This window comes from Ovis canadensis, chromosome 6, assembly GCF_042477335.2.
Source record: "Ovis canadensis isolate MfBH-ARS-UI-01 breed Bighorn chromosome 6, ARS-UI_OviCan_v2, whole genome shotgun sequence".
Lineage (NCBI taxonomy): Eukaryota > Metazoa > Chordata > Mammalia > Artiodactyla > Bovidae > Ovis > Ovis canadensis.
Genome location: NC_091250.1, coordinates 91,503,874 through 91,516,479, shown reverse-complemented (window position 1 = coordinate 91,516,479; position 12,606 = coordinate 91,503,874).

Genomic DNA, 12,606 nt, shown 5'->3' with positions numbered 1-12,606 from the left:
GGCTTAAAATTCAACATTCAAAAAATGAAGTTCAAGGCATCTGGTCCCATCTCTTCATGGAAAATAGATGGGGAAACAATGGAAACAGTATCAGACTTTTATTTTGGGGGGCTCCAAAATCACTGCAGATGGTGATTGCAGCCATGAAATTTAAAAAAAAAAAACGCTTGCTCCTTGGCAGAAAAGCTATGATCAAACTAGACAGCATACTGAAATGCAGAGACATTATTTTGCTGACAAAGGTCCGTCTAGTCAAAGCTATGCTTTTTCTAGTAATCATGTATGGATGTGAGAGCTGGCTATAAAGAAAGCTGAGTACCAAAGAATTTATGCTTTTGATCTGTGCTGTTGAAGAAGAATCTGGAGAGTCCCTTGGACAGCAAGGAGATCCAACTAGTCAATCCGAAAGGAAGTACTGAATATTCATTGGAAGGTCTTATGCTGAGGCTAAAACTCCAATACTTTGGCCACCTGATGCAAAGAACTGACTCATTAGTAAAGACCCTGATGCTGAGAAAGATTGAAGGCAGAAGAAGGAGATGAGAGAGGATGAGATGGTTGAATAGCATCACCAACTCAATGGACATGAGTTTGAGAAAAGTCCAGGAGTTGGTGATGGACAGGGAAGCCTGGTGTGCTGCAGTCCATGGGGTCACAAAAAGTCGGACACGACTGAGCAGCTGAACTGAACTGAACTGATTCTCCTCCAAGCCACACTCCCATCCAGGCTAGTACATAACATTGGGCAGTTTCATGTGCTACACAATAGATCTCTGTTGGTTATCCATTTAAAATATAGCATTGTGTTCATGACCTTCCTGAAGTCCCTTACTATCCCTTCCCTTCCAGCAACTATAAGTTCTTTTTCTAAGTCCTTGAATCTCTTTCATTTTGTAAGTAAGTTCATTTCTATCATTTATTTTTAGATTCCACATACAAGGGATATCATATAACATGTCTCTGTATGTTTCTGACTTACTTCGCTGAGTATGAAGAAAGTGTGATTTTTAAAGTACTGATCTGATCCAACTTTTAATGTTTACTTTGGACAATGAGGAAAAGTGAAAGTGGAAGTGTTCGTTGCTCAGTCATGTCACACTCTTTGCAAGTCCATGGACTATAGCCCAACAGGCACCTCTGTCCATGGAATTCTCCATTTATGAATACTGGAGTGGATTGCCGTTCCCTTCTCTAGGGGATCTTCCCGACCCAGAATTGAACCCAGATTTCCTACACTGCAGGCAGAGTTTTACTGTCTGAACCAACAATAATACATGCATTCTAACCTAACTTTCCAAACTTATATATCACAAAACTGTAATACATTCAATATTATAAAATTTTAAATATTTCCTTAAAAATTATAGTGCTTTCTGCTACTTCTTTATCTACATGTTTTGGGAGGGGAACAAAACCTAACCAGTTAAACCAACAGTCCCAGTTTCCTGGGATGTAGTTGATATTTCTTGTGTTTCAGGCAATATCATATTGGTAAAGTATTTTAGTATGTATCATAGCTTATTTTTTTCCTCTGATCGTTTGAAAATGTACTGGATCAAGTTTTACAATATATGAAATACCTTTTCTGTTTTTCCAATAAAGTAAATACTGTAGCTTTAATGTTTTTCAAGTAGTTAGTTAGAAATTACAAATTCAGTCAGGTACATGTTTCATTTTCATCTGTTTACCTGATAACATAAAACTTGTTTTGGATAGGAAGACTGGACTGAAGTAAGCCATGGAAATAATAATTGTGTTTATATGCTTGTTCATATACATCACATATTTCCGCAACTCAGTGAGATATTTTCTTGTCAAAGATAGCATAGGGTCTCTATAAAAATAAGCAAAATGTGAATGATGTTGAATGAATGAAAATTTGTAAAACTGACAAATCAGTTTCAAATGGTATGTCACTGAATTAACAGTGGGACAAGAGAGAAAGTATCTAAATTAAACACACAGGGAAGCAAGTAACCAACTCCAAAGCTAGGATAAAAATAAGCAGAATTGAGAGCTCTGCAGAAACAAAATTGAAATGGGCAGAAGAACAAATGGAACCTGACATTATGACTTTGTATGGCCTAGATGTCTGTGACTGGAAATATCAAAAGATATATATAAAGGCTGAGTGAAAAATAAAATGGCTAAGTTTGGAATTGCTGGAAAGAAAATCATTTTAAAATGAAACAGTCAACATGGCTGAGTGTCCTGGTGATTTGCCATTGTCTTTTAAAATCTGCTCCTGGTAGACATATTGAAAGGAAAAGTAACTGAGATAAAAATCACATGTCACTTAAAATTTCAGTTTTAATTTTATGACAAATAGCTTAGCTATCTAACCTTGGGTAAATCACTTAACTTTTCTGATCTTAGCACCCTTTTCACAACCTTTGATAAACTATTCCACAAACTTTGATAACTATTGATAAACTAAATGGTGCATCTGTCCTGTTTTTATTTATCATCACTTAAAATAATCACGGAGAAGGCAATGGTGCACGACTGTAGTACTCTTGCCAGGAAAATCCCATGGACAGAGGAGCCTAGTAGGCTGCAGTCCATGTGGTCACTAAGAGTCAGACATGACTGAGCGACTTCCCTTTCACTTTTCACTTTCACACATTGGAGAAAGAAATGGCAACCCACTCCAGTGTTCTTTCTTGGAGAATTTCAGGGACGGTGGAGCCTGGGGGCTGCTGTTTATGGGATCACACAGAGTCGGACACAACTGAAGTGACTTAGCAGCAGCAGCAGCAAAATAATTAATATTTTAAGGAATCTAGGAAATGCTTTTCCTAGGTTCCATTCTAGCTCCACCATTTACTGCTGCTGCTGCTGCTAAGTTGTTTCAGTCTTGTTCTACTCTGTGCGACCCCATAGACGGCAGCCCACCAGGCTCCTCCATCCCTGGGATTCTCCAGGCAAGAATACTGGAGTGGGTTGCCATTTCCTTCTCCAATGCATGCATGCAGGCTAAGTCGCTTCAGTTGTGTCTGACCCTGTGCAACCCCATGGACAGCAGCCCACCAGGCTCCTCTGTCCACAGAATTCTCCAGGCAAGAATACTGGAGTGGATTGCCATTTCCTTCTCCACCACCATTTGCTAAGAGTATCTAAATTTTTCTCTGCCTCTGTGTCTTTGTGCATCAACTGTGGTTAATAAAAGTATGTACCTCACATGGTCACTATGAAGAAAAAAATGAAATAATGCACAAAAAGCATTTTACATAAAGTCTATTGGAAAAACATTTACTATACATCAGTAAAAGTTGATTTACCAAGAAGTTTATGTAACTTAAGCATTAGGATCTTTATTTGCTGGGATTCCTTCCAATATCCTATACCTGATTTTTGGTTAAAATGTATTATTTTAAAGGTATACACCAAACATTCAATAAGCCTCAGAACTAAAAAGTAGCAATTATTCCTTTACATTGCATATTTTAAAACTAACATCTAAAATGTCTATTCAGTTAGTTACTTACAAAATAATAGCAATCGAAAGAAGCTTGGTATAGCTGAAAATGTGAATGTGAATGTGTTAGTCGCTCAGTCACATCCAACTTCTGAGATCACATGGATTATAACCCACCAGGCTCCTCTGTCCATGGAATTCTCTAGGCAAGCATACTGGGGAGTGGCTCACCATTTCCTTCTCCAGGGAATCTTCCCAACTCAGAGATTGAACCCAGGTCTCCTACACTGCAGGGAGACTCTTTACTGTCTGAGCCACTAGGGTAGCTAAAAAGTAATCAAATGTGTTGTCTAAATTAGAATTAACATAGAGTAAATGGTTTGTAAAATTGTCATGTCATGAAGCTGACACTGATTTCAAGAATGTCAAGTCCTTTAAAGGAACTTGAGTTGACAAAGACATCTAGGCAGCGTGGCAACATGAGTGTCAATTTTCTGTTTTAAAACACTAGATTGCGGTTACCAATGGGAATGGCACCCCACTCCAGTACTCTTGCCTGGAAAATCCCATGGATGGAGGAGGCTGGTAGGCTGCAGTCCATGGGATCACGAAGAGTTGGGCATGACTGAGCAACTTCACTTTCGCTTTTCACTTTCATGCATTGGAAAAGGAAATGGCAACCCACTTCAGTGTTCTTGCCTGGAGAATCCCAGGGACAGTGGGTTCCTGTCTATGGGGTCTCACAGAGTCGGACACGACTGAAGTGACTTAGCAGCAGCAGGAAGGAAAGAATCTTATCTCTTCTGTGGGGGAAAAAAGTAAAGTTCTCCTAATGAGCTACATTTCTGAGGAAAAAGGAAAAACTTTATTTCATCCTTAAGTTTGAAACTAACAATTCTGAACATCTCTTACACCTGAATTACAGGGAGTTTGGTGTGATAAAAAATAAAAGTAACCTACTTATGGCAGAAAGCGAAGATGAACTAAAAAGCCTCTTGATGAAAGTGTAAGAGGAGAGTTAAAAAGTTGGCTTAAAGCTCAACATTCAGAAAATGAAGATCATGGCATCCAGTCCCATAACTTCATGGGAAATAGATGGAGAAACAGTGGAAACAGTGTCAAACTTCATTTTTTGGGGGGGCTTCAAAATCACTGCAGATGGTGACTGCAGCCATGAAATTAAAAGATGCTTACTCCTTGGGAAAAAAAAGTTATGATCAACCTAGATAGTATATTCAAAAGCAGAGACATTACTTTGCCGACTAAGGTCCGTCTCATCAAGGCTATGGTTTTTCCTGTGGTCATGTATGGATGTGAGAGTTGGACTGTGAAGAATGCTGAGTGCCGAAGAATTGATGCGGTTGAACTGTGATGTTGGAGAAGACTCTTGAGAGTCCCTTGGACTGCAAGGAGATCCAACTAGTCCATTCTGAAGGAGATCAGCCCTGGGATTTCTTTGGAAGGAATGATGGTAAAGCTGAAACTCCAGTACTTTGGCCACCTCATGAGAAGAGTTGACTCACTGGAAAAGACTCTGATTCTGGGAGGGATTGGGGGCAGGAGAAGAAGGAGACGACAGAGGATGAGATGGCTGGATGGCATCACTAACTCGATGGACATGAATCTGGGTGAACTCTGGGAATTGGTGATGACAGGGAGGCCTGGCGTGCTGCGATTCATGGGGTCGCAAAGAGTCGGACATGACTGAGCGACTGAACTGAACTAAACTGAACTGAAGCTCCTTAAGCTCTTAACTTCCTTAACATGATATTGCTCAGATAAGGAAATGCAATGGAGGATACAGAGTGAAAGGCAAATCTGGGAGACACCTCAGTAAGGCAGCGTGGCCAGAGTGCAAACTGTCATAGGAAATGTTCTGATTTCATCCTCCCTACTTCCTAGAGATATGACCATGAAAAGTATTTAACCTTCCTGAGCCTCAGGGTTACTTATTTTTTTAACTTATCAAAAATTGATGTGTCCTACTCTGCTAATCTCAGAGAATTTACCATCAGTATCAGCTTTTATTATGAGAATTTCTACAAATAAAAGATTAAATAGTTACCATAGAATAGTTTAAAGCTTACTTCTTAATAATAGTAGTACTGACAAAATTTTTAAAATATGTTATATAAAAAAAACCCTTCCACTTATAGATACTCACTGTAGTATAATTTGAAGTCTAGATATATTTGATAATTTCATAAAATGAGTTCATTGTACATGTACTGACCGAGTTATTTAATTGGTAGTGGCTCTGCCATTAGTTGTGTGATCTTGGGGAAGTTACTTAAAATGCCTCTTCTTTCCAATTCTTTATCTGTAAAAATAGATTAATCACAGTGGTAGATAGGAAGAATTATTTCTAAGTTTTAGAAATCTATGAAAAATGGAAAATACATTATGAAATTTTATGATATTATTATACTCTACTATAATACTAAGTGTTCTATTTAATATACAAACAGAATTTTAATAAAGGAAATGAAAAAAAACACATGAATATCCACAATTTCAATATCCCAACAAATTGGAAATTTCTAATTTTTCATGCTTTTCCTGTTCTTGACTATATCCTGGGGAATTTTTATAGTATGACAATTGCAAGTTTTTTAGTTGTTAAATAATACCATTAGATTATAAACATTTTCTGTATTTCCTCCTAATATTCATGCCTAGGTTTAAGGGATGTAACATTTCTATCAGTATAATACTATCAAATTATTTCATCAGTGAATCATAGCTTGAAATTCAATTTTTATATTTAATGAGATAACCATACTGTGAGAGACAAAAAAAAAAAAAACAACAAAAAAACAAAAACAACTCATTAACTGTTAACCATCAATTTTATTTTATTATTGCTATTATTTACAATGTGCTTGTTGAAATCATACTATATTTTAACTTTTCTTAATATTATTACCTAAGAATAAAATTATTGTGTCAAATGATGAGAACACCCGTGGTGGATTCACGTCAATGTATGGCAAAACCAATACAGTATTGTAAAGTAAAATAAAGTAAAAATAAAAATTAAAAAAAAAGAGAACATTTTTAAGAAGCCTGAAATATATTGCAACATTACTTTTTAAAAGAGTTTTACCCATTCAAGTGTCAAAACAAACAAAAAAATACACCTGTGTATGTTTCATATAACTGCAGAATTGGGTTTATCATTGATTTATTGTTAATTTTAATATTTGATCAGAAACTCTTTTTTAAATATATATAGAAGTTTTATTCATTTTGCAATATGTGTGTGTGAATGTGTACATGCAGGAATAGATATAGGTATATCACTATAAAAACTTTGAGAAGACAAGAAACATAGTCTAAATTGTATGTACCATTAGAGGTTGGAAATTTTACAAGAAAGACAGGTAGATTATTCAGAACTGATGTGTCCTGTTTTGTCTTTTAATATATTTCAAATTTATATGAAAAACTGATTAACATTGTAATTATTTTTCAAATCTATTTTATTAAATTATAGTTGATTTGCAATCTTGTATTTTTTTTCTTCTGTACTATACACTGATTCAGTTATACATATATATATATTAGGTTGGCCAGAAGTTTCAGTCAGGTTTTTCCATAACATGCTATGCACCCTCATCATACACAAAAGTTTTAAAACTTCCCTGAAAATTCATTGTTCTGACTTCCTTCCCTTCCCCTAACGCCTGCCAACCTTTGATCTTTTACTTTCCCATATATATATTTATATATATGACTCTACTGTTCCAGCTATTGTTTTTGTTTTTGTCTAACAGTCTTTCATATGTAGTTTCCTCAATAATGTTATTTTATTTTATTATTTTTTAATATAAATTTATTTATTTTAATTGGAGGTTAATTATTTTACAATATTGTATTGGTTTTGCCATACATCAACATGAATCTGCCACAGGTATACACGTGTTCCCCATCCTGAACCCCTCTCCCTCTTCCCTTCCCGTACCATCCCTCTGGATCGTCCCAGTGCACCAGCCCCAAGCATCCTGTATCCTGCATCGAACCTGGACTGAAAATTCGTTTCATATATGATATTATACATGTTTCAATGCCATTCTCCCAAGTCATCCCACCCTCTTCCTCTCCGACAGAGTCCAAAAGACTGTTCTATATATCTATGTCTCGTTTGCTGTCTTGCATACAGGGTTATCATTACAGTCTTTCTAAATTCCATATATATGCGTTAGTATACTGTGTTGGTGTTTTTCTTTCTGGCTTACTTCTCTCTGTATAGTAGGCTCCAGTTTCATCCACCTCATTAGAACTGATTCAAATGTACTCTTTTTAATGGGTGAGTAATACTCTATTGTGTATATGTACCACAGCTTTCTTATCCATTCATCTGCTGATGGACATCTAGATTGCTTCCATGTCCTGGGTATTATAAACAGTGTTGTGATGAACATTGGGGTACACGTGTCTCTTTCAATTCTGGTTTCCTTGGTGTGCATACCGCCTTATCAAAAAGTGGAAAAAAGACCTAAACAGACATTTCTCCAAAGAAGACATACAGATGGCCAACACACACATGAAAAAATGCTCAACATCTCTCATTATTAGAGAAATGCAAATCAAAACTGCAATGAGATATCACCTCACACTAGTCAGAATGGCTGGTATCAAAAAGTCTACAAAAAATAAATGCTGGAGAGGTGTGGAGAAAAGGGAATGCTCTTGCACTGTTTGTGGTATAACAGTGTAATCAGTGTAAATTGATTCAGTCACTATGGAAAACAGTATGAAGATTCCTTAAAAAACTAGGAATAAAAGAACCATATGACCCAGCAATTCCACTCCTAGGCATATACCCTGACGAAACCAAGGTTGAAAAAGACACATGTATCCCACTGTTCATTGCAGCACTATTTACAATAGCTAGAACATGGAAGCAACCTAGATGTCCATCAACATATGAATAGAGCAAGAAGTTGTGGTACATATACACAATGGAATATTACTCAGCCATAAAAAGGAATGCATTTGAGTCAATTTTGATGAGATGGATAAACCTAGAGTCTGTTTTACAGAGTGAAGTGAGTCAGAAAGAGAAAGATAAATACCATATAATAATGCATATATACAAATGTAGAAAACTGGTACTGTAGAATTTATTTGCAGGGCAGCAGTGGAGAAACAGACACAGAGAATAGAATTATGGACATGGGGAGAGGGGAGGAGAGGGTGAGATGTATGGAAAGGGTAACATGGAAACTTACATTACCGTATGCAAATAGATAGCCAACGGGAATTTGCTGTATGTCTCAGGAAACCCAAACAACCTAGAGAGGTAGGATGGGGAGGGAGATGGAGGGAGGTTCAAAAGGGAGGGGATATATGTATATCTATGGCTGATTTATGTTGAGGTTTGACAGAAAACGACAAAATTCTGTAAAGCAATTATCCTTCAATTAAAAAATAAACTTTGAAAACTATATACCATAAAATTTGCCCATTTTAAATGTGCAATTAAATGATTTTTACTAAATTTAGCAACACTTTTTAATAAATTTAGCACACACACACACACAAACAAAATATTCCAAAAGCTTTCAGTTTTAGAACACTCCATTAACCCAAATGCTGTTTATAATTAACCATGCCTTACCTCCTCACTCTAGGCAACTACTATCTGTGTCTTTAGATTTGTCTTTTCCATGCATTTCACATAAATTTAATTATACAGTGTATTTATTTCATGTTTGATTTCTTTTTTTTTTTGACCTCATATCTCAGGGGTTTGTCCTTTGTCCATTAGCAGTATATACAACTATTCCATTTATTTTCATTGCCAAATAGTATTTCCTTATATAGAAATATGAATCTAATAACCATTTGAATTATTTCTTTCTTTGTTGTTCTTTTTTTTTTTGCTATGTTGAAAATGCTTCTATGATTATTTAATTATTTTTATACAAATAGTGAAGTTTAAATTAGATTTTGGTAAAATAAATAAGGACTATAATGATAAAACAATTTTTTAAATGAGGAATGTATATGATAAATTATGATTTGTTCAGTTATTTATTAACGGGCTAGATGTCATCCAGGTGACTATGAAGTTAACTCAAACATTTTTATTAAAACAGTGAAAACAGTGTCTGACTTTATTTTTTTGGGCTCCAGAATCAGTGCAGATGGTGACTGCAGCCATGAAATTAAAAGACGCTTACTCCTTGGAAGAAAAGTTATGACCAACCTAGATAGCATATTCAAAAGCAGAGACATTACTTTGCCGACTAAGGTCCGTCTAGTCAAGGCTATGGTTTTTCCTGTGGTCATGTATGGATGTGATAGTTGTACTGTGAAGAAGGCTGAGTGCCGAAGAATTGATGCTTTTGAACTGCGGTGTTGGAGAAGACTCTTGAGAGTCCTTTGGACTGCAAGGAGATCCAACTAGTCCATTCTGAAGGAGATCAGCCCTGGGATTTCTTTGGAAGGAATGATGGTAAAGCTGAAACTCCAGTACTTTGGCCACCTCATGCGAAGAGTTGACTCATTGGAAAAGACTCTGATGCTGGGAGGGATTGGGGGCAGGAGGAGAAGGGGACGACTGAGGATGAGATGGCTGGATGGCATCACTGACTCGATGGACGTGAGTCTGAGTGAACTGCGGGAGATGATGATGAACAGGGAGGCCTGGCATGCTGGGATTCATGGGGTCGCAAAGAGTCGGACACGACTGAGTGACTGAACTGAACTGAACTGATGCAACTTTGTAAGGAAGAAAATGTTATTTTCTCAGAATCAAGAAAATGACTAAAAATTTTCTTTCCTGAGGAGTTGTTTATAGAAGTTAAACAAACCTTAAGAAGCAATATTTTTTAAACTTTCCACACTCACCTTGTGAGAGTATTCACTTATCAACACCACGAAAGTAGTATTCCCTATATTACCTAATCTATCAAAACAAGGTGTGAAAGATAAAAGAGAAATAGAGAAATGCATTTTCTTACTTCTGCTCTTTGAGCAAAAGGGAAGTTGAGGAGACAAATTAAGGTGCTGAGATTTTTAATTATATTGATACATTTGTTATGGAAAACTATACATGTGAAAATATTTATTTCAGTTATAGTTTAAAATTTTATTCCATCTTTCTTATAACCTTTAGTCTTTTATGTGAAAAGCATTAACATTAAAACTATACTTTAAAGGAATGAAAGAGCATATAGAGCACAGTATTTTTTTTATTTGTAAAATATTAGATATTTATGTTGTTGTAGAATAAAAATAAACACACACACAAACAATCTTCATGCTTCTGAAATATCACAGTGCACTATTACCGAAAACATAAAATATTAATACTTTTTTTTTCAATTTCGGATGTCATATTTGTTCTGGTCATTTATGAGGTTTTATATTAATTGCTTTCCAGCTAAATTTCATAATGAAAGTGAAAGTGAAGTTGCTCAGTCATGTCTGACTCTTTTCATCCCCATGGACTGCACAGTCTGTGGAATTCTCCAGGCCAGAATACTGGAGTGGGTAGCACTTTCCTTCTCCAAGGAATCTTCCCAACCCAAGGATCAAACCCAGGTCTCCTGCATTGCAGGTGGATTTTTTACCAGCTGAACCACAAGGAAGCCCAATTTTCATAATAATCACTCGTAAAAAGGACTAAAAATAAAAAAGACTCAATTACATAGTAAACATTTAAGAACTCTCTCTTTGCAAATATGTTTCATGACTATAAGTGTCACTCACTTTTTTAGCTGTAAAACATGGCATCTAGGACCTAAATAGCTGTGAAGATAGTATATGCATTTACTGCTCCATACAGTTGTTTGGGCTTCCCAGGTAGCTTTAAGAGTTGAAGAAACTGCCTGCTAATGCAGGAAACACAAGAGAAATGAGTTCCACACCTGGGTCTGGAAGATCTCCTGGAGAAGGGCATGGCAACCCACTCCAATATTCTTGCCTGGAGGATTCCATGGACAGAGAAGCCTGGAGGGTTACAGTCCATATGGTTGCAAAGAGTAAAACATGATTGAAGAGGCTTAGTATACATGCATATAGTTGTGTGCCCTCCATTTTTCCTAGCTGGGCTTCCCTGGTAGCTCAGCCAGTAAAGAACCCTCCTGCAATGCAGGAAGATACCCTAGAAGAGGGCATGGCAACCCACTCTAGTATTTTTGCCTGGAGAAACTTCATGGACAGAGGAGTCTGGCTGGCTACAGTCCATGGGGTCACAGCGAGTCAGAGATGACTGAACAGTTAAGCACTTAGCTAAGAATTTAAAAGAATATATTTATGTAGATACTCCCTCCTATGCACAAGTTCTACACTTCTCTAGGAATACATGTGAACATAGTTTAAGAGTCTGGATTGAATACATTTTAATGTGTGGAAGAATAACCTCCAAATATCAGTGGCTTAAAATAGCAAATGTTTCTTGCTGCTCTTTCTAGATGGCTTAGAATTCAACTCTAGGTACTCATGGATCCTGGAAAAAATGTTCTGTCATATTGATTCTGCTTTAGGTGCCTGTATAGAACTTCGAGTGAGAACTGGAAATGTCCTCACTTCCAGTCACACTTCATGGTCATAACTTTGGTGGGCACATCCAAATTCAAAAGGTTGAGGAAGTTCAATCCTTCTTGTACATGGAAATAAAGGGAAACAATAATAATGAATATCAGTACTTTCATTTCTCTTAGATGACAAATTTTATCTTTCTTATTTTCTAAAATTGGATTTGTGTGATATTATTAAAAGGAAAAAAAAAACCAATAAAAATGAAGAAATTGATGATGTCCTGGTTGTCAAAATAATTTCCAGTAGTAAACGAAATTTAACAGTGCTGCCATTTGTAGCCACCTCATTTGCTAATTTCCCAGTCTCTCACCTTGGTCTTTAGTAGTTACTACAGTGTGACTGAAATTGGTCTTGAAGTTGATACATAACACTGCATAATAAAAAATATCATCCCATTCTTTCAGAAAGTTGTCTCTGAGTTGGCACTTTAGCTGTACAGTCCAGTTTTGTGAAAAGTCAACCTTTTCTGGATGGTACAATATTTTATTCTATTGGTAGACCCCAGGACCCTATGGTCATGGATGCACTCACCTTTCTCAAGATGAAGCATTATCTGACCAGATGCTATGTTCTGTGCATTACATTCCTGTGGATCAGACATCTCATAATACCTCAGATAGTGCTGCTGGTTAAGG